Genomic DNA, 17,464 nt, shown 5'->3' with positions numbered 1-17,464 from the left:
CAATAAAATTCTATTGTTTAAGCCACCCAGTTTGTGATACTCTGATATTAGGAAATTAATAAAGGGGTGGTGGTTATTTGAGTTACACCCAGTTGCCTGGAAAATGAGGAAAGAGTTGTGTGTAAAGGTGGCAGGAGATATCTGGTAAATTGACATTTTAGTCATAATAACTACCCTTGCAATCATTGCTGCACTGCGTATCTGCAAAAGGCTCTCTGTTATGATTAAACAGTGACAGGGCTGGGGCAGCCTTCCTTTCTACCAGTGGCTCAGGAGCCTGTTAAGAAGCTTACAGGAACAAGAGGAGAACTCTCTGATTCACCTCTGTGTCTTCGCCCAGGTTCTCTTCCATACTTGTTGCCTGACTACTTTAAGACTCAACCTTCCCGGAACATGTCAAGGCTGAATTCGTTTTATAGATTCACAGAAAAAGAGACACCTATCTGCACATCTTCATCATTACCCTTCTCACATTGTAATACTGTAAATCTCTGCTCATGACTCTGCCTCTGCCGCCACTGTATTAGCGCCTTGCCAATAGTCTAGTACCTTGCACACTTCAACAAATACCCATTGAATGTTTCTCAAACATTTTTTAATCACCCTATTCTCCCAGTGGTCCACATTATACTTGTCCCTTGAGATAGATACCAACTAAAATATAAAAGCAACACTTTTAGGGTAGAAGAAAACTGTTGAAGGAAAAAAAACCCTAAAAACATTTCTTAGACTAAAATTAAAAAGAAAAATAATACTTGAAAGGCCATAAATCTTAACATCACCTTAAGTCTTAACAAGTTTAGAAGTGAATTTTTATTCACTTCTAGAGGCAAGGAGAACTATATTTAACACATTAATAAGTTGAATCAGGCCACATGAATCTAAATATATAGTACAGCTAAAGTCTCCAGTGACCCACACAGACCAGAATTGCTCTTGTTGGGACTAAAAGGCCCATAACAAGTTTTAAAGGCTTGAAATATTTAGAATAGTTTTGTGACAATCAAGCAAGTATTTTCTGATTTGTACAATCTCTGAAGAAAATCAAACTGCTTTACCAAGATGCTGGTCTTTGCTTGGTATTAGACTTTTCTAACACCTCCCAAAATATTCCCCAGGATCTGATTCTGATGAGTCATTCTTTGACTAAAGCCAATAAAAGTATACATTACTGGATGACACAAAAATCTCATCATCTTGAGCCTGAAGATCGTCTTTGTACCATAAATCACTTTCAAACAATTTTTCTGACGTCAAATAAAGGTAAATGCAAATATGTAAGGTGGGGACAGGTGTTTGCTGACTTTGCATGTTGAGTTTGAGTAGTGGGTAGGTTCAGCATTAAGAATAGCCATTCTAATTCAGGAGTCACTTCAAATCTATGTTCAGAGCAAGCATTGCTGAGGGCAAAAAAAAAGTTTAATCATTGTGTAAATGAGCGCAGTAGGGAAGAATAGACATTGTAATTCCTTCCACATAACATCTTGCAGGCTTGCTGGAGTCTCTGATAAGCACTGTATCTGTATACTATTTTTCATTGGCCCTTTTGAACTTTGGTTTCATTATTTTGCTTGTGGTCATTATTTTGAGTTGACTGAATAGACCATAGAGTCATCAAAACCATATATCTAAAAAAAAAAAAAAAAAAAAAAAAAACCATATATCTGTGCATGATTTCTGGAGGTCACCTAGTCTAGTGCCCAGCCTCGAGGTATGGTTACTGGTGAACTACTCAAGCCAAATCAGTGTCTATCTGACTCTTTCTAAAGAATTTTCAGAAACAGCCTCCAAAATCCTGTTGTGCAGGCAATTGCATATTCTCTTATATTTAGCTTTAACCTCCTCTCCATCAGAGGCTGATTTCAACTTGAATAGTACTCTATAAAGAACAATGCACTCTAGGAAATAAGCATGATTCACTTATCCTGAGGGACTTCGAGAGAAACCACAGGATAGTCTCTGGACAGTCAAAATAATTTTTTATGAAGTCCTTTTCAAAAAAATGTGCATACTTTTCTCAAGTATGTGCCCTCAAGGACCTGTATCCTTACAGAAACTGTTTACTCTTTACAGAGAAGCCAACCATGTTTAGGGATCTTATTTCTCAGCCCAAACCAATTAGAAGAATAAAGAAGAGGGAAAGGGGAGTTGAAGAAGCTATGTATATGCTGACTACAACAAGCAATACAATCACTGGAGAGCAAAGAAAGAGAATGTAAAAAATAACTACAAAATTCGAAAAGCACAACAGCCTGGAACCACTGAAGTGTCAGGACAATCAGCCCAATGACACCTGAGGCATTACTGTATTATTACATCACCATATAATAAGGGTAGGGTTGCCAGATTAACAAATAAAAATATAAGATGCCCAGTTCAATCTGAATTTTATAAACAAGGAATGATTTGTTAGTACAAGTATGTCTCAAACATTGCCTGTGTTTATCTGAAATTCTAGTTTTACTAGGTATCCAGTATTTTTATCTGGCAACCCTAAATAAGACAGGGACCCCAAAGTCATAAGTAAACTGCGCTTAGTATACAGTTCAAAAACTGTGTAACTAATACGATATTAGAAAACTTTTCATTGATAGTATTTAAGATTAAGAAAATCAAAACTTTCAGTTGTCTGGAAAGTTAATTAATGTGATATACTTTGAACCATGCATGTTCTATTCTTTGCAGAGTGCCAGGCATAAAATAAAGACTTAGCATTGGATGAGGAGTGAAAAGCTTAACACACCATCTCCCCATTGGAGAGCCCTGAAGGTTGTCCCTAGCCCCACCTGATTGTATAGTTTTAGAGTTCCTTCACACCTTCTCCTGCAGGTGTCAGTTCTGTTGTCTTGTTTGAGTCCAAGCCTGACTCAGAGGTGGTGTCACTGTCCGTGTCGGGCTCCCATGCCCTCTTGTGCCTGTTTTCCTGGGCTTCCGTGATGCCACCGTGTACCTTCCCTGATGTGGCTTTTCAGGAGAATGAGATGATGCCTACACTTCCCTGATATTTTGGGCTTCCTCGGCAAGCCCGTTGATATACGGGGCAGTCAGGTGTGTGGTGTAAAGGAAATGAAGAAACAGGCCCCACTCTTCCTCCCAGGAGCAGCTTTTCCAACCCCACACGCTGATAACAAGCATCAATCTGGGACCAATGATTGGTCACTTGCAGCCCTCCTGGCCTATATCAAGGGCTTCACTTGATGCCCAAGAAACTGCTAGATTTCATCTGAAAGTTGTGTCCCACAGTTAGTTATTCTTTGTGGTCTGATTAGTCCAAGAAATCATCCCTGTGTGAAAGGAGATAATCTGCACTCTTAGCAGGACTTGCCTCTGAGCAGTGGAACACGGTCTGTGGGAACCAGATGAACAAGACGTGGTTCCCACCCTTGAGGAAGCTTACTTCCTACTTTATATGATTGTCTGAAGATACTTTTACAAGAATCTCCTTTATCATAATTATTTGAAAAATAAAATATAATTTTATGGAAATAATCTCATCTCAGTGATCATCAATTGGAAAAAGCCCATACATCCCAAAACAGTGCCTAGCACATGGTAAACCCTTAGTGAGTGATGGCTGCTATCATCATGCTAAGTCAAACTACAAAATTTCCCCAAGCTGGAAGTAGTGAAAGAATATAGAGTATTTTCTTGTCCATTATTCTGCACAGAGGCCAATCACAGCTGCTGGGGTCTAGTTTCTGAGACAACCTCTCCCCTCTCCTCTATCCCCTGCCACTAGGAAGGAACTAGACAAGATCTAGGTTCCAAATTGGTGTTGTTGAGTTACAGGGTGTACCTCACTTTAATCTCACTTAGAAACGTGAGTTAGAGCCTAGGTTGGCAATATTTGGGGGAATAAAAGTATTATTTACAGGGATCCCACCATTGGCCCAGGTGCTTTCTCAGTTCATCCTAAATAAAAATTCAAGGCAGTAGTGTTAATCCCATGTTACTCTTGAACCTGTGACTCATGCCTAAGGTCACACTGTCTTAAATGGGTCAGAGTTGGGACTATCACCCAAGTGTGTGAGATCCCAAAGGTGTGTTCTTGTACGCCGCACTGTTGACTAGGGCAGTGAAGAAACCTGGAGAGAAAGAGATGGATTAATTTAAATTTTACAAAACATCATAATGGAAATAAGTAGCAAGTGGTCAATCAAAAAAAAGTGTTCTTTTTAAGAACAGTGTGAGCGTGTGTTCCAGAAGACACAGAAGAACGTATCCTATGACTGCTTCACTGTGTTTTGTTTCCCCATGGAATCTGATCCTTGAGTACCAAGCTTTGAGATGATTGATTGTTGTGGTATCGTGTTTCTGTTCTAAGGCAATTGTGAGACCCCAGGGAGTATTATGGAATCATGTGTGGCCTACATGACTTATTTTCCTTTCCTAAGAAGATCTTTCATCATGTCTCCAGAACAGCTAGCTACAGATCCCTAAAAATCATTCCTAAATAATATTAACCACATCTTCTACTTCATTTGCTGAGAAGAAGCTAAAGAGAAGTTCAGGTTCCTTTCATTCCTCTTGGTTGCTTGCTGCTTAAAATGTGCCCAAGGATGAGAAGTTTGGCGTCACCTGGGCACACACCTGGAGCTACTACTGCATGAAAATCTGCATTTTAACAAGCTCCCCCAGGTGATTCACGGGCACATTAAATTTGAGAAGCTCTGCTCTAGTTCACTTAGCTTCTCCCTGGCAGGTGTGCTAAAAACACTATGCCATGGTCCTCAGGTGTGTGCCGGGCCCTCCATGGAGTCACAGTGAAACTAAGATAACTAAGACATGGCCCCTGTGATAAAGAGAAAACAGAATAAAAGAAGGGGGTCCAGGCAATCTAAAAATGCTCACCTGGATCAATGAAAGTTCCTGGATCTAAGTGACTTTCTGCTCTGTGAAATAATGGAGTTCAGAATGACTTTCAATGGAGACAACACACTTGAAGGTTGTGTTTGCTTTTCAAGAGATCATAATCCAGGAAAGTAGTGAGAAGAAAAACAAAAGGTGCATACATCTCTCATGCTGCTAAACTGTTCCTTCTGTCCTCAGTAACCACCCCTCTACAGCACTCCAGCAGAGATGTAAGACTGCTAAGCTTCTTAGAATCTACTCACTTAAACGTTTATTGAGTGATTTCCATACGCCCATCTCAGTGCCAGCTGCTCCAGTTACAGGTGAAAACTATGTGACCCCAGCGCTCATGGAGCTCATAGGTGTGTGTAGACAATTATTACCCAAGTCTGTGACTGTGAACAAAGGCTGTGGCTTGCAGTTTGAGAGGAAAGGACTAATTCTGTCCCAGTTTTCTTTCCTCTATAAATTTGATAACATTACTTTCATGGCCTGAGTGTTCCCCTCAAGAATTTTTTTTAGCACCTGAGATGCAAGTGTATGAGTAGGAGACAGCTACTTTCTTCAGAAGTGGAAATGGTCTTGATAAAAAACTGAAGCATCATCTATCATCCAACAATATATCTTCTAAAATTAGGTAACTCATCATTCCAGCGTTTTCTTTCCTATCACTTCTACTCAAAGGTGGTCAATGGGTTTGTTCCCAGCCACAAAGATAAGTATAGAAATTGACAATGATGGCTTAGAAACTTTTAGAGCAATTTGACATTGTCACAACATGCAAGGGCATCACCAGAGGACCAGTCTTGTTGAACAGGGTGCTGTAGACAGGATGTTTGTCCCCCCTCTCCACACACACAAAATTCATATGTTAAAACCTAATTCCCAGTGTGATGGTATTTGGCAGTGAGGCCTTTGGGATGTGGTTAGGTCATGAGGGTGGAGCCCTCATGAATTGGATTAGTGCCCTTATAAAAGAGACCTAGAGAGCTCCCTTGCCCCTCCTGCCATGTGAGGACCCAGAGAGAAGGCAGTGTCTATGAAATAGAAGTGAACCCTCTACTGGTGCCTTGATCTTGGACTTACCAGCCTCCAGAACTGTGAGAAATAAATGTTTGTTGTTTTTAAGCCTTCCAGCTTATGGTATTTTGTTATAGCAGCCTGAACAAACTAAGATACAGGGTATAGTTCAGGCATTGAACTGGAATGTCTGAGTCACATGTGACACAACTTCCTACTAGCCATCCCAATACATCTGTGATATTTTAAGGTTAATTTGTCAACTGTAACCCCAAAGTGTATAAAATCCAGAATTCATCTTGTTCACTTGTTTAGCAAAGATAATTTAAATTTAACTATAACTTTAAGAGATCAGTTTTGGAACTGACTACTGATGAAGGATTGAAAATGAATGTTGAATATACAACATCATGTGCTTCATTTTAGATAAAAGTAGAAGATGAATATCCAGAGCTTGCAGAAATGGCTTTAAATTCTCTTTTTCCTTTCTCATCTACCTACCTCTGTGAGACTGGTTTCTCTACTATGAATGTTATTAAAACAAACATAGAAACTGTTTAGATATACACCATCCCTTCTTTGTAGCGCTTTCATCTATTTAGCCTAGATTAGACAAATTAACAAGCAAAAAGCAAGCTCACCTAGCGCACAAAAAACTTTAAATAATAATATACAAAATGTTTGTTTCAAGTACGCATATCAGCATTTAACATGGAGAATTGCTGTTTCCCTCCTAACTTTTTGTTTCATCACAAATGTGGAATGACAAGAAAGTACCGAAGCAAAGCTATTAATTGCTTGTACTCAGGCTTTCAATGAACAGCGGACACATTTCTGCAATTTACTTTTTCCTATGCATTGTTCTCTGATTATTGAAATATATGTCTACTGAATCTAATAAAATATATGGGCTTGTATTTTATATCTTCTCTTTTTTATTTACTTTTTCTAATAATTCTTTTTTTGTTCTATATCCAAATGTATTGGTCCACCTGGATTGGAGGGGAAAATCTGGTCCTTCATTTCAGAGAGTTTGAGAAAAACTTCTCTATAGTAACCTGCATGTTAATGACTACTGTCAAACACAACTCAAGAAAAAGAAAGAAGGCTATTAACCCGTATGTATATAGTGTTGGCTACCTGCCAGGCATGTCCCATGTGCTTTACAAGTATTAACTCATCTGCTCTTATGTTATGAATTAGGTACTATTGTATCATTGTATTACTGTTGAGACTACTGAGGCACAGAGAGGTTGAGTCCCTTGCTCAAGGTCACACAGCTCTAAAGCAGGGCCTAGTTCCAGAGTCTGAGCTCTAATCCACAGAGAGATGTAACACAGGTGTCGTAGACATAGTCCTCCACCAAATAACTATGAGCTTATGTGAATCATTTAACTCATGAGGGAAAAGAAAAGGAAGAATTAGAAAAGATAACAGAAGCTGCAATGGCGAGTACTTCCCAGGTGCCAGGCATTGAGCTAAGTGCTTTCCATGCATGATCACAGTGTCTCCTGAGGGTGGGGCGCTGTAGGAAATGGTTTAGGTAGTACGGGAGATGACTTAGTGGTGTATGGGCAAGGCAGAAGTCAAACTGCATCACATAATGAGAAAGCCATTCTTTCTTCAAGCCTCTGACTCCTTCTGCCCACATCTGGTGGAGTCTCTTTGGTGCAGGTCTTAAATGACTTTCTTACATTGGCTTATTTCCTTTTGTTCCAAAAGGAGAGCAGGCCGGAGCTGAACAATTTCTCTGGCAACAAGATCAGTTTTTATTTTCACTGCACCTTCGATTTAGGGCAAGTAATTCTCTGTTTATGATGAGGACATAAAATTTCCTTTCAAAATATATTTAAATTTCGAACAGGAGCTATGGAAAAATACAAAGAGGATAATAATATAGTTCTTACATGGACTTGGAAAAAATTATGATGAATGAAGTTTGGAAGATACCTTGTTATCTTTCAACAACCTGGTAAGGTAGGTATGATTGTTCTCCATTCATAGGTAGGAGACCTGAGGTTTGGAAAAGTTCAGTAACCTTCCAAAGGCTACTCTGTAGGAAGGTGAGGAGTTGGGATTCAAACCTAGAAGTGTCTGCCTCCAAAACTGCCTCCTTTACATGACAATCATGCTGGTTTCCTCGAGGACTGTCACTCAGAGCCTTCTGATTGTACTTCGCGTCTAAATCAACAGTTCTCACTGCGTGCGCCTTTCTGGTAGTCCTCCAGAAAGGTCCTCCTCTGGGTACTTTCATCGTAATCCTATGATGTTGTTCATCCCTTTCACTCTTGTTTGCTCATGAGTGTATACGGAAGTTTTCCAGAGGCTACATGACATGTGCTATCACAACACACTGAATGCAGAAGCAGATATGAGAATCCAGCTGCCTTCAGTTAAGCCAGAAATTAAAAAGATTGACGAAAAAGTAAATAATGGCATTCTTCTCATGGAATCTTCTTCATTTGTTGGCTTGTTTTAGAAAATACAGTTATTTTTAAAAATGTGATTTATGTTAACATGTGGTGGGTTTATTGTTATTTTTAAGTAAATAAATATTTTACACATTTATCCATCTTAATTTTGAGTACATTAAACATCAATATGTATAGCCCATAGAAACAAGTTCTTTGGGGTCATCAAGAGTTGTATAAAGGAGTCTTAAGGTGGAAAATATGTGATGGGATAATATTTTTAAATATTAACGGAAGAACTTTTTTCTCCTAATATTTCCACCCTTCCTTTCCTCCCCTTTCCCTTTAAGTAGGTAACCCCTGTGATTCATTGCTTCAGCAGGGGGACATTACCGAATGGAAAGCAGAAATAGGGTCTAGCTTTTGTGTTTCCCAAAAGCCTAAACCTAATAGGGAAGTTATGCTAGGTGCTTTGAAATAGGAATATCAAAACACAGCAAGTGGGGCTTCCCTGGTGGTGCAGTGGGTAAGAATACGCCTGCCAATGCAGGGGACATGGGTTCGAGCCCTGGTCCGGGAAGATCCCACATGCCGCGGAGCAACTAAGCCCGTGTGCCACAACTACTGAGCCTGTGCTCTACAGCCCGCGATCTAGAGCCCGCGAGCCACAATTACTGAGCCCAAGTGCTGCAACTACTGAAGCCCGTGTGCCTAGAGCCCGTGCTCTGCAACAAGAGAAGCCACTGCAATGAGAACCCACGCACTGCAACGAAGACCCAATGCAGCCAAAAATAAATAAAATTAAAAAGAAAAATACAGCAAGTGCCACTGAGAAAAAATATAGCAGTGTTGAGAAAGGGCAGTTTTCCCAGGGCTAGACAAATATTTCTCACCTCTTGAGGGTGAGTGTGGGGAAGAACAAAGACAGAAGAGAGATTAGGAGAACAGAAAGAAGACTGGGCTGAAGGGGCCAGGAAGACAGAAACTAGGCACTGCTCAGCCACAGTGGAGCCTCTTCCATTGTTCTGGAGCCACGTGGGACCGGGGAAGTGTCACTGCCTAAATTCAGTGTCTTTGAGAGCCAGCTGCCCCACCCCCACCCCTATGACGGTCCGCAGGAGTGACACATTCTGATTCACCCAACCTGGTCACCCACACCCTGAAAACGTCCCTGGACCATCAGAAGCCCAAGGGGGGGGGGTGTGGTTGGGGCCCTGGATGCCTGGAGGGGTAGTGGTTGTGGGGATGAGAGGTAACAGCTCTGGACCCTGTAATTGGAAGTTCAGATTGGAATCGGCTGCAGATCACCCTGAGTTGGGGTAGCAGTTTTTACAAATATTAGGAGCATCGCACATACCTGTTGGCAGATAAGCAAATAAGGGACCGTGTGGTATTCTAGCAGAAGCTGCACACTGATTGCAGTGTCCTTGGGTTCAGCCCACAGGTAAGTATTCTTGGTCCAGTACAGGGCATCTGCTTGGTCCAGTACAGATGCTCTTGGGAGGAGTCCACGAACCATCCAGGGCCCACTGTCCTTTCTCCCAGCCAGCCCCTGCACCCATCCACATTCCCTGCCTGGCCCCTGAGGACACCTGACTTTTCTGAGCCCTGCGATACAAAGTGGGTGATCTATAGTAGGACTCCTCAAGATGAAACCCTGAAACTACACAGAATCATGAGCCTCTGCATTTTTCTGAGGAGAGCGTCTTAGCTTTCACCAGCTCCACAGCAGATTCTCTGACACCTGTGTTGGAATCCTGGTTGCTGTTCACTGGCTGTGTGACCTTGAGCATGTCACTTAACCTGTCTGTGCCTCCGTTTCCTCTTCTGTGAAATGGGGGTGTTAATAGTATCTAACTCTTAGGGCTGATGTGAGGATAAATGAGCTTATACTACATATGAAGCGTTTGGAATGGCAAACCCTTCAGAGCTGTTGGCTGTCATTATTACAGGGGAGGTAGACCATGGGGGCAGGGGGTAGGGGGTAGAAACCCTGTGTCAGAGGGGCCAGCCTAGAGCAGAGAGGTGACTGAGGACACCTTGGGTGACCCCGGTCCATCTTGAGGATGTAGCCTGTGCAGCCCTCAGAACCCATTCATTCAGCAGACAGTCCAGTACACTGGAGACCAAGTCTTCTCTGCACATGACCAGAAAGGCTGCCGGCAGCTGGAATATGTGTGACTCTTGTCCTGGGAAAGATAAGGATCTGCAGGTGGCAGTCAGAGGTGCCTGGAGCCACGATCTCGGAGACCATGGTTCTGCCCTGGAGACCAATGCCGCTTTAGTTCTAGGCCCGAGACACCACGCTGGGCGGCCCAGGCAACAGAAGGCACAGCAGCGTCCGCCAGCAACTGGAATCCTGCTCCAGCACTTTCTAGCTGAGTGTTCTTGAGCAACTTACTGTAAACCTCCCTAAGCCATAGTTTCCTCTTTTGAGAAATTGAGCAATAATATATCCACTTTACCAATTCAATGACATAAGCAAGACACTTAGCAACTACGTAGCCACTGCTCAGGAAATGGAGCCATGGCTCTGGCAAGGTGTACAGTACTGAGGCAGGGCTCACGGGGGTCCAGGGGTCTAATCGGATGGGACTCCTTGAGGAACAAATCAAAAGACCACTACAGCGAGGACATATTTGACCCATTTGGGGGTCCTTTTTTGCTTCAGCTTCTCTTTAAGCTTGGGAATTTCTTAGGGCTCCTTTGGGCTTCTTAGGAACCATGAAAGGGGGAAATGAAGATGAGAATATTCTTTCAAAATTAACTCCTCCCCCCACCCAATATTCCCATGGTGAAGAATCTGTGGCACTCTTATAGTCACAGAAGTCCATTCCAACCAGCTTAAGAAGACAGAGCTTTACTCACAGGCTTGGAGAACAGGAAGTACTCAAGGCCACAGGCCCTCACCTGTGCTTCCAGGGAATGCCTGCTTCTTTCCTCTCTCTCTGCATGTCTGCTTTCTCTTCTTGATGATGTAACCAGAATGGCTGACCCAGCCCAGCTTTGCCTCATTTTGTAGTTTAAATGCAGCAGATCAGATGTTCCCTGTTCTCAGATCCAAGTTCCCAGGAGAGGAAATTTATTGGCCAGCTCCTGTAACATACTTGGACCTGCTGCTGTCAACCAAAAGTATGTACATATGGGGTGGGAGGGGGAGGAAACAGGAGTGGTACAGACACACAGGCTCAACCAGTTCATAAAAGAAGATCAAATGGCTAAGGAACACCCACCTGAAAAGATACTCATCTTCGCTAAAATTCAAAGAAATGCAGATTAGCCAATAATGTGACGTGCTCATTTTTTTCTTTTTGGACATCACATTGGCAATAATAAAAAATAAAGATAATTGCAGGAAACTTGTTAAAAGTATAAAGTGATATGACTTTTCTGGTTTGCTATTGAGCATTATGTTGTCATATTTTAAATGTACATAAGCTTTAACCCAGAACTTTTAGTTGTAAGAAATTACCCTAAAGAAATAATTAGAACATGCAAAGGCATATATGTATATAGATGTTTATTGCAATACTTTTAATATTTAAGAAAAACTTAGAGGATCATAGACGCCCTTCAATGGAGGGTAAAGATTATGGTACAAAGGAATACTACTGAGAGGCCATTATAAAAGATGAGATAGATTCATATGTAAGATGTACACGACAAGCTATTTAAAGTAAAAAAAAAAGCAAACCACAGAAAAGAGTAAATAATGTGATTCCATTTTTGTCAAACATGCAGTATATAGTACATACTGTACATACTATCTTAGAAATATGTATGCATACACTCTATATGTATTTGTGTATGTGTGTATACATAATATATAACAATTACACAGTATATGTTGTATAACAGTTACACATTGTATATACACACATTTATAGATATCTGTAAGGATAGATATAAAACTAATAATTTTGGCCATCTCTGGGAATAAATAGAATTATGGAAAGTTTTCACTTCTTGCTTTCTCCATTTTTATATTATTGAACTTTTTAAAAACAAGCTTGAATTATCTTAATAACTGGATGAAAAAAACTAGTAAGAGATTCCATTTCTGGGGGGAAAGAGAGTACAGATTTTATATATAAAAGAGAAATATTATATATAAAAGAGAAATATATATAAAAGAGAAATATATAAAAGAGAAAAGAGAAATATATAAGAGAAAAAAAAGATTTTATATATAAAAGAGTACAGATTTTATATATAAAAGAGAAATATTATATATAAAAGAGATTTTATATATAAAAGAGAAAAGAGAAATCTTTTGATTTGTAGTGGTCTTTTGATTTGCTATTTTAAAATTAAAGAAGGACAACAAAAATCCATTTTCCCAGTGACAGATAGGCATAGGAGGTGGCAAGGGCTTTCTAGGGTGGAAAGGATAAAAGTCAGTTTCTCCTGGTACCACAGAGTACATGAGGTCTGTCCTACTGGAAGAATTTGGCTAACCCACAACCCAAAGGGCCTTCCCCCTTCTGCTGTAGATGAATGAATGAACTTAACTGAATTGCACACTTCAGCTCAAATCTAGAGATAATATGTTTATATATTTACATATGAAAAGAGGAGGCAGGTAGTAAATGATGAGAGTTGAGGTATGCAGCCAAGTGAGGGGTCGGATATAGTAAGAACCAGAAGCCAACCTGGGAAAAGTGAAGATGGCCTGGTTCAATTCCAGAGATGGGTTTGTGTGGGTGCCTGGGGCCTTTTTAAAGGAAATTGAATAGGTGGGGGAATTGAAACTCTCACTGGGATTATTATTATTTTTTAAGTGTTTCCCTTCGTATCCTTCCTTTCTTGATAGAAACATGCTAAATATTTTAAAAAATCCCCCAGAAAAAGAAAAAAATCAATAAAAGGTCCCATTGTGCAGAGGGGGGAAGGATAAATTAGAAGTTTGGGATTAATATATATACACTACTATATTAAAATAAATAACCAACAAGGACCTACTGTATAGCACAGGGAACTATACTCAATATCTTGTAATAATCTATTATGGAAGAGAATATAAAAAAATAATATATATATATACACACATATATATTTGAATCACTTTGTGTACACCTGAAACTAATACAACATTGTAAGTCAACTCTATTTCAATAAAAAATTTAAAAAATCCAACAGAAAAAAATAAATAAATATAAAAGAGCCCATTGTAATTTCTTTTAATACCATAGTAGAGTTCAATGGGGGAAAAAATTAATCTTGCTGTGTAGGCCACTTTACAAGAATGCCTCAAGTTCACACATAGCAGGAGAGTTGTGTTCATTTGGCATAGATAGAAAGCAATTTCAATTAGCACAGTCTTTTGTCTTTGTAGTAGGCAGTTCACTAATAAGGCATTTTAGAGCATTGTTCACCAACAGCATTAGAAGTGAGTGAATTTCACCATATTACTTTTTCAGACCTCTAACACCTTGGCAGGCAGACTCTTGTAGAATAAGACCTGTTTCTCCTTTTCTTTTAGAATTCCACTCTAAGCAAGAAACATTTGCTTAATGCCTACCTAGGGACTTCAACATTGCTAGTGCATATAATGGCTTTCCAAAAATGTTTACGGTAATGGGAATTTGGGGGATAATATACCACTGGCCATACTGCCAAGACAGCTTTTTGAATGATTGTTCATATAAAGCCTGCCAAATTGCTGATATTAGCATTGGTCATTCCTTGCATTACGAGATTCTGAAGATGAAAATAATAACTGGAGACAGACAGCAAGAGCTGACAGGTCATCTTTCTCAGCTCCCTCAGGTTAGATAGGAGGAAATGAGTCTCTGAGAGAGCAGGGTGTTGTCTAGTTTCATGACTAAGACGTGGCAGAGATTTTTTTTTGTTCCAAATCCTATGCTCTTTTTTATTATCACTCGGCATGTTGCTCTCAGACCCAAGTCTGTCTCAGAAATGCCAAACGTTCTCTTCTCCCTACCCACATTGCACCTTGGAGACTCTGCCCCACTCATCACCCTGGGAGGGTTACACTACCTACCATGTGACTGTGCCCCATCAGTCTCAGTGACTGACCCAGGGATAGATATCTGACCTCAGCTGGGCTGAGCAGATACCCTCCCAAGAATTTGGAATAGGGATAAAGAGGCTGAGTCATTGAGCTGTGCGGAGCCAAGCTGCAAGGTCATGGCCAGCTGGTCTGTCACAGCAGCCACAAACCTCATACTAGTGAGGGAGGGGAAGCTGAGAAATCATGAGTCAGCAGAAAAAGTCCATCTGCAGAAGGATGGAGCAGATGTCCCAAGACAAACAGAGACACAATGTACCTCCAAAGGTAGAGGAGAGACAGAGGGAGAAAAAAATCTGCATAATCCCCTTTTGGTCCCATAACACCCAGCTTTATCTCCTGCACTGCTTATTGTAACCCTGTAATAAACTCTGCCTTTCAATCAATCCTCTTTTGATTTGAGCTAAGTGGAATTCTGTTCTTTGCATCTAAATTTTTCTGAAGACACTCCAATTCATATTGAATAAATTTTTGGGTGAAAAGACTGCTCTGTTTTTTATGAAGATTATGGAAATTGAAGTCTTATCTCAAAACCCACAACAGAATGATTGGTTTTCTGCATTCTCTTCCCTAATTATCCAGACCCCTGGAGACCAAGCTTTCCAGGTGAATAATTTCCAGAATTTCTGATGGGAGTTAGCCCAACTTTGGGTCTTCCCTCAAAGTATGCTAGAGTTATTCTGTCCAGAGATAGAGATCTTACTGGGGTCTGTAGCTGCCACTTTGGGAATATATGTCAGGACTTCCTAGAGTATTTCCATTTAAAGTTTCTAAGGCTTCAGCTTGCTTTCTCATAAAAGCTCTGTTCCTTTGGATGTACTTGTGGCTTAACATTGACCCAGCTGGGAGGTGGCCATATCCATGAGAAGTTCAGGTACTATTCCTGTGTTCATTTCAAATAATGGAAAGAGCCTTTTGAAAAATTCTACTTACTCTTCTAAAATTCTTAGAATTAATCTAAGTATAAAATAATGGAGAAATGATTGAGTAAATTAGGGTTCATCAGCTGATGGACTACTATACAGATATTTAAAACAAGATAACTACCAAGATTAAACACCATGGAAAGATATTTATGATTCAGAGAATAAGGGAAAAGAGAAGAATCCAAAGTTGTAAGTATTGACCATGCAAAAATAGGTTCACGAAAAAGACATGTTTCTTGATAGTTCTCAAGAAGGTAATTGAGGTAGCCCCAAACAATCCCTAGATCTTGGTATGTAAGATAAAAATCTATAGGGCATCTGCCTTAGATGATTTTGGATGAGTCTTAGGAAAATGGAACAATTAGGGGATTTCTCAGCAGTACCACTGCCAGTTTTCCCTGGGCACTTATATCAGTGTTTATTTGAATGGCTTCCATGAGGGTATTTTACTTACCCTAACTCAGAGGCTCACGATTTGAGAGATCGACAGAGGCTTCAATGTATTATAGTCTTGCTTTGTAGAAATTATTGGGTGGAATTTTTCTGTGAGTAAATGGGGCAGTAGAAATCCCTGCTTACCACTACCTTCCACCCCGACTTTGCCATTTGGCATCTGTCCACTTGTCTTTATTTTAACTATTCCAGCTTATGGTTCAATAAAAGATCATAAAGCAATACTATGCCCACAGATTGAGCCCCACAAATAGCATTCACAAATCTCTCCTCTAGAAAATATTACCAAAAATGCCTCAGAATTCTATACATACAAAATTCCCTTTGCTTTTTTGGTCTGTGTTATGATTTGCGGGGGAAACGGTTTTGCTCCTGTATAGTGAATTCCTATAACCTTTTCCAAATTTATCAAAGGATAAAGAAAGGACAGACTGGTGCATGTGAGGAGGGACATCCAGCCATGTTCTGAGGGAAGGATTTCACCAGCTGCTAAAGTGGCCCAAAAGAATTTAAAGGGAAGAGACATTCCAAGGAAGGCATAAGCCCTCTAGTTGAATTCATGCTAAAGATGCACTCTAGTGAGATCTGACTGTTGAAAAAGTGTCTTAGGGTCTCAGTATTCCTCTTCTAGTTGAATCCTAGAGGAGAAAGGAGGCTTATTTTGAGGATGTGGTAGGAAGGAAGGCAAGCTACATGAGAAGGGATAGCAGGAGATGTAGGGAGAAACGTGACTCAAGATGTACGTGGGGATAGTTTGACTTCCAGGGAGAAGTGGTTCTTTCATCAGTGCCTGTTTCCATCACTGCAATGCAATATCTACCCTCTCATATTTTCTGGCAGCCAATATTTCCAAACATCTGCAGGGATATATACAAATACTCATTTAAAATATTGAACCATGCATAAATTAAACATCATGTTTTAATGTATATGAAATACAGTAGCATTTTAGCAGTGGTTATATTGAAAGTGTAGAGTGAAAAAGAGAGGTAATGAAGAAAAGGATACTGAATATATCCAATTATTTTTGTAGGGTATAAAACGTCTCATAGTACATGTAGGGTTAACCTGAAACCTTAAAGCATGTTAATTGTAAAGCTCAAATAGTTCTGAGATAAGATATGATTTTGGTTTAGTCCATAAAATAAACTTTGAGTCTGGGGGCCAAGAAAGGATTTTCTCAGATATTGTGTTTCCTTTTTCCTTTTTCTTATTTTTATCAAAAAAGTATAAGGATAAAGTACAAAATGTATGAAAGATGAAAACTTTCTTGCGCCTTTCTGATGACAAAAAGGTGAGTCATTTGCTCAAAGCCAGCCCAGAAATTTTCTCTCATGCATCGTTGAATAAGAAGCCTCAGCTGGGCACCCCTCCAGCTGGTAAGAGGATCTCTGTGTCGTATGATGCAAAGGGGAGGGGCTGAACCTGCAGCCCTCCGTCTCCCCTTCCCTCTGGTTTCTGGCAGCCTTTCTGCACACAGATCATCCTCTACCACGATTCTGCACGCAAGTTTCCAGGGCTATTCCTCTCGGCCCACTCCCATTTGGGTCAGAACCCTGAGCCTCTGTAGAGATGGAAAAGCAGGGAGGTCTGGCTCAGCCTCACTCTGACACAAAGGAATACGACCTTTAGGTTTCCCTGGGAATGGTTCGTGTGGTTGGCTGAGCCTCAAGATCAAGGTCATCAGTGTGATTCCTGGAAAGAGACGCAGAGTCGTTGTCTCCGGTCTGGGCCAGGTGCCTCAAATCCTAAAATTTTAGGATAGGCAGTGT

Source organism: Pseudorca crassidens, chromosome 13 (assembly GCF_039906515.1).
Source record: "Pseudorca crassidens isolate mPseCra1 chromosome 13, mPseCra1.hap1, whole genome shotgun sequence".
In the NCBI taxonomy this organism is placed as follows: domain Eukaryota; kingdom Metazoa; phylum Chordata; class Mammalia; order Artiodactyla; family Delphinidae; genus Pseudorca; species Pseudorca crassidens.
The sequence above is the reverse complement of the archived record's forward strand: the minus strand, read 5'-3'. Positions refer to the sequence as shown.